Below are 6,333 nucleotides of genomic sequence, written 5' to 3' on the forward strand. Positions count from 1 at the left end.
AGAAATGGAGAGAAAGTTTGGAGAAAGCTTGTTAATTTTTCTAAAATGCCTATTTTGTCCTTAAAAATGGCTTGAATAAATATTTAATGACTTCCATATCCAAAATCATTCCACTAATTCTCAAAACTCCCAAACAACATAACAATCTCTTTTCTTCTCTTCTCTTCTCTCATGACTTAAGCTTTCTCTTCTTTTCTTTTCTATCCTAAACTCCCAAACTAAGCCTTAGGCACAAATTGGATTAAGGAAGTGGAAGGGAAAGGAAAAGAGAGGAGTTTGAAGGATTTGGTTTCAGTGTTTGGCTGATTTTTGAGGAGGGAGGGAAAGTGTCTAGTTGTTATATTGAATTATAGTTTCTGTCTAAAAGTGGGTGAAAACGGAGAGAAATAAGCTAAACTAATTAAAATAACTTAATTTTTTTTAAAATATCATTTTTTTCTCTGTCTTTTTCGTAAATTAACACTTGACCTTTTTTTTTCCTTTTTTTACTTCTTCAATCCAAACAAAAATTCAGTGTATCCTTTATTTTCCTGCCATTCTTAATTTAAATAAGATAGGTGGAAACTACTTTCCTCTACTTTTCTTTCCTTTCTTTTTTCATCAATATCCTTTCCTTTCCTTTCCTTCGAGCCAAACGGTGCCTTGGCTTCTTTGTTCTACTAACAAAGATTTCTTCGTATACATCTAAACGAGAGAGATTGTAGAAGCATATATATATATATATATATATATATATATATATATATAATATTAGTGTTGGTAATATAATATTAATATGAGTCAATTGGGATAACATAAACAATATCCCTTACCCTGTTAATATGTAGTACTACCCAATGGAAATGGAAAATCAAGAATCGATTCCTTGGAATGGCCGACTACATTTCAATTCGAAGCAATTAATTAAATCAATCTTGTTTTTCTTTTTTGGTATTGTAGGGACCTTAATCATTATAAAACTTTAAAAGTCACCACTTTAACAGTTTCACCTCATATTTTTTTAATTCTTGAAGTTGGATCCACTTGCTAGTTTCTTTTTTACAGTTGGTGCCTCCTTTTATGGCCCCTTTCTCAAAGTAAACAAGTTTAATATACTTGTTTTAAAATTTCCCCAATAAAGCAAGGAATGAATCATTACATCTCATCTGTAGATCCTTTCCATTTTTGGAAATTAATCATAGAACCATGGATATAAGCAAGGCTGTGTACCCACCTATTCAAGCCACTCCGACCCACGATAATCAATACATAAACATGTGCCAGAATGCTGTTGGAGGGACTAAGTTCAAACTCAGAACTTACATTATTTTAAATTCCCACTTTGCATAAATATTAGTGCTAATAGCATGAAAGGTATGATTTAGAATGTAAAAAATGTTAGATTTAGTCCCTTCAGCTGTCCCTATTTTACTCAGATTCAATTCCTTACAGACAGCTTCAGATTTTGGTAAAATCTTTTAGTTTACAGAGTACTTTACATCTAACAAATGTACAATAGACAAGTAATAAACAGAAATTATCTGTGTATATATATATATATTCCCTCCGTCCCATAAAGATAGGTCTATTTCTTTTTTTTTTACGCAAATTAAAAAAAAATTAGTTAATACAGATGCAATAATTATTTTTTCTTCGTACTTTCCTCAAACATCCCTTATTAATATCAGATCATTCATTCAAAGTAAGAGACACATATTACTATATTGTTCTCAAAACTTAGAGTACTTTAGCTTTTCAATGCAAGAATCAATCTAATTAATGTTACATGTATGACTAAAGTGAATAGCAAGAATAGAATTGCCAAACAATCAAAATTTTCAATTTGAAGCCATTAGAAGGCAACTAATTTTTTTTTTTTTTTGTAAAAATTTCTAATAACTATGTACATTAAATATGGGTATGTTAGTGAAATATAACAAACTAACTACTTTTTTTTTTTAAAAAAAAAAGGAAAAGAAATAATCCTATAATTTGGGACAGACATAAAAAAAAAAAATGATCTTATCTTTATGGGACAGAAGAGTATATATTTTGGGCTAGTTAAATCATATATTATTAGTTCAATAGTGTATTTTTGTATTTGGTTAAACATTTGTAATAGAGTGGTTACATGGGGGCCTAACCTTTAACACTATAAAAGATGCTCCGCTGGGGCTTCAGCATTTGATCCCAAATTATCAAAAAATCTCAAATAACATATTATGATCCAGCAGTTCTTTTTTTTTTTTTTTTTTTGGGAAGGGTTTTCTATTCATAAGAACAGTAGTGTTGCTCTCACTTTTATCTCCTAAATCATAATATAGTATTCACCAACTTCTGAACACTTTAAAATATCTATCTCCCATCATTTCTTGTTGTTTTAGGAGTGGAATCAACAATTCATTTCTGAGTTCTAAGAATAATATATCCGTACAATTATTATGCAACTTTTTCCCTTATTAGGAAACCTATGGGGCAAGCTAATCACTAATAAATGCATTATCTTAATGATTCTGTCCCAACTTGTCGAAACCTGGGGACTACAAACGACTAATCTATCTTTATTCTAGTTTAATCTTTACTAACTCTACAGATTAAATTAGCCAAAACCTTGACACGCTTTAGCCTTCTATGAAAATACAGTGGATGCATAATGGTTAATCCATTTTCAAAAGAACTATTTTCAACAGTATTAGAGAAGAAGTAGCTTTTGTTTAAGATGAGAGCAGCATGAGATATGACACTTTTACAAAGTGCAGAATTGACTTAAGATCTTTTGATTTCTTGTGCCACTAAGCTCTTAAGCATTCCAAAACGCCACCTGATTTTAAATTTATGGACTTTACATGAATGAATTACATGTGGATATTTGAATTTTCTCTACATATATAAGAATGCCTACCATAATGTATTAAAAAAAAAAAAGCACTTTGTGCTACACAAGACATTTAAAAGGCTCAAGTTGCAAAAGTTGTTGTCCTTTTAGAATCCGGGCAATGCCTGTTTTTTAAGAACACAATGATGGCCCCGTTTGACAGGTGAGTTTTTTGGGTGTTTGTCTAAAATTTTACTGTAAAAGTTTTTAAAAAAATGTTTGAAATGTGTAAATTTTTGAATATTTTAAAATGTATAGTTAAAAATTTTTGAAAATTTTTTTGAGGTTATTGTAGTTAAAGTTTTTAAAAAACTTGTAACAAACAAATTTGACAAAAAACTTGTCTTCGAAACAAAGCCAATGATACGTTAAAAGTATTTTGTTCTATGGCAAGGTACCTAACTCTTTATTTTGATCATTTTTATACTTTATATTACCTTTTTGAGTGGATGTTTGGAATAAAATGTTTCTTGTGTTGCACCGCCATTAGATTGGGATCCTATGGAGTCTATTGAGCAATTATATCCACCAAGACCGAGAAGAGACAAGCATTTGTATAAGCGTACCATCTGTAATTATTTTGCGTACCAAATATATACTTTTGTCAAACCTATACGTTTTATATGCAGCTTTTGGCACATCATTTCACTAAGTCAAAGCTGGCCGACCTTCCAATTGAAATATACAACACAATTGTGTCTCCTCCAAAACTCTAAGTTTGAGGGCCATCATAAGAGATTTCAAAGAGACTTCATTGGTGGAATGTGCAATTTGATGATTCCCAAATGAATGGGAAGGCCTTGAGCTGAGCTGACTAAAACCCACTAGTACCCCTCCTAGCTCCTTTGTACATATGGAAAACCAATTCTAACTATTTTGACCCTTAACTCACCACAAGCAGAGAATATTTTGAAATTTTCACCCACTTCCCCTAAATGGAACTTCAATCCTTTTTCCAATATCTAATCACAGCTCACCAACATCAAATCACCAGCACACAAGAGTCCAGGGAGAAAATGTCCAAAATAATCCGTTGACTAGATGCCTACAAGGGTCAATGTGCTTGAGGTAAAGCCATGAGAAATTGACCCTTGTCTCCTAGCTCTCAAATGATTTATGGGCTAGCTTGCATAATGAAATCAAGAACATGCTCCTCAATCATGTAAAATGCAGTGGCTTGTGTGTGTTTGTTTGTGTTCATTATAAAAGATGAAAGCAAATACAAGCTAAAATAAATGGTTAATAATATAGTCCACAAAATTGAGGTACAAAATAATAATGCGGTTTAGAGATTGGGAAGTGCATAGAAAAGTTAAAGATCAGCATAGCCATTCATTCATATTCAAACATTACTATGATAATACTATATGAATTGTTTTCTTTTCAATTTCAAAAAATCAAGCATGCACTGATATCTTCATTTGACCCACGTTTGCCCTCTTCGTGTGAGGACGTTATTCGTTTTACTACAGCCTGAAGCCCAATATCTTTACAATAATGTTTGAAAATATAAGTATTGTACTACAAGCACAAAGGAAGTGACAAATACAATCACCCCTTCAAGAAAATTTTTTTACATTTTCTATGAATATATTTTTTAATTACTTTTTATCTTCATATATGTTAAATTACAACAATTATAATATATATTTTTATAAAAATTCTTTTTTTTTTTAAAAATAACAATCCAAACAGGAGCGAAGGTCCCTCAATTGTTATTAAACATGCAAATTTGACCCAACTCCATCTTTGGAGTTTCCACAATTCATGCAGTTAAGTCTTCAACTGTAACTTGGCCTGATTCTCATATATTTTTTTTTAAACACCTAATTCTCATACAATTGCTAAGTTTAGTATCTGGATCCTGTGAGGAGCAGAACATATCCATACTACTGTTAAGTAGCTGTATTAGATATTTGAACAAAACAGAAACAGTCTAAATAAAATAACGTCGTTTTCATTTTTCACATCATATATTAAGAAAACATAACAATTAATCATGCACCAGAAAACTATCTAAAAACTCCCCGGCTTAAACAAGTTAGAAGTGATCTCATCTTATATGTCATTGGTCTGTTGAATCACAAAAATATGCATGTCTTTTCTTCAGATTATTGGTGATATGAGTTAAAGATGTGGGTTCAAACTTATATATCAACGGCCCTGTTTGGCACTTGAATTTTTTGCCAAGTTTGTCTGCTACAAGTTTTTTTAAAACTTTAATTATAGTAACCTCCAAAAATTTCTTAAAATTTTTAAACTATACACTATAAAATATTCAAAAATTTACACACTTCAAAAATTTTTTAAAAAACTTTTACAGTAAAGTTTTTTACAAACACCCAAAAAACTCACTTGCCAAACGGGCCCGTTACCATCCAACGGGCATAATTGATCAATCTAGAAAAGTTTAATACAAATTTTGCTTGTCATTATAAATAATTTGCCTTAACAAGTTCACATCTTACTACTATACAAAGTATGGTAGTCTAACATACTTGTTTTTTTTTTCCCTTATTTTTCTGTTCATTCTTCTTGAAAACTAGCAAAGGAAAAATAGTGCTGTAAGACGAATTCCTTGGCTGGGAGTGTTTCACTGCTTAATGTTAGAAACTTTCGTTTCATGTATTTAGGTGTGTTTGGATACGAGATTGTTTGAAAAAAATTATTTGGAATAATATGGTAGCACTTTTTATAATATAATTTATGTGATATAAAAAGATAATCGAAAATTGTATATATGATGTAAGCAAAAAAAATATTTAAAAAAATTTTCCCAAATTATGGCATCCAAACGGTAACCTGAACATTTGTAGTTGGAAAAGCTACTTAGAGAAAAAGCAGCAATCTTCATCCTTCATAAAAGAGTTCCCTAGATTGGCGTAGCTTAATTTTGGCATTTGAAATCATAACATTGTTGCTAATCTGAAGAAGCCTTCACTTGTCAACTCTCAAAATTCTTTGGTCTAAACATGCAAAAAATTTTCTGATCTGTCTAAGGCCAGTGGTAAAAGTATATGTTTTTCTATTGAAGATGTCAAGTTGAAAATTGTCAAATGAATGGGGCAAATTTACAACAACACTTAAAAAGTAATAGAAAAAAAAAAGATAAAGGATTTAGGTTAAACATTATACACGAAAGACATATCATAAAATACGTATATGTGCATCGTACATACATATAGTATAATACATACCAAATACAGGTACAAGACAGGGGCAGCAGGAGAGATGGGTGGGATGGGGGACCTTGAAATGACAAGTCAAATGTCAAATCGGACGACTTCATATCATAAGACAGTCAGTAATGTGTTGTCAATCCAATGGATTTCTTTTGTTTGTGAGAGTAAAAAACAACACATCCCACAAGCTTTCTTAACCATACTTTTTTTTTTTTGGCCAAACATTTTTTTTTTGCTTTTTTTAAGTTGTTGTATGAGTACTAGTGAAAGTATAAACACCAAAAACGGAAAAAGAAA

Source organism: Coffea arabica, chromosome 6c (genome assembly GCF_036785885.1).
Source record: "Coffea arabica cultivar ET-39 chromosome 6c, Coffea Arabica ET-39 HiFi, whole genome shotgun sequence".
In the NCBI taxonomy this organism is placed as follows: domain Eukaryota; kingdom Viridiplantae; phylum Streptophyta; class Magnoliopsida; order Gentianales; family Rubiaceae; genus Coffea; species Coffea arabica.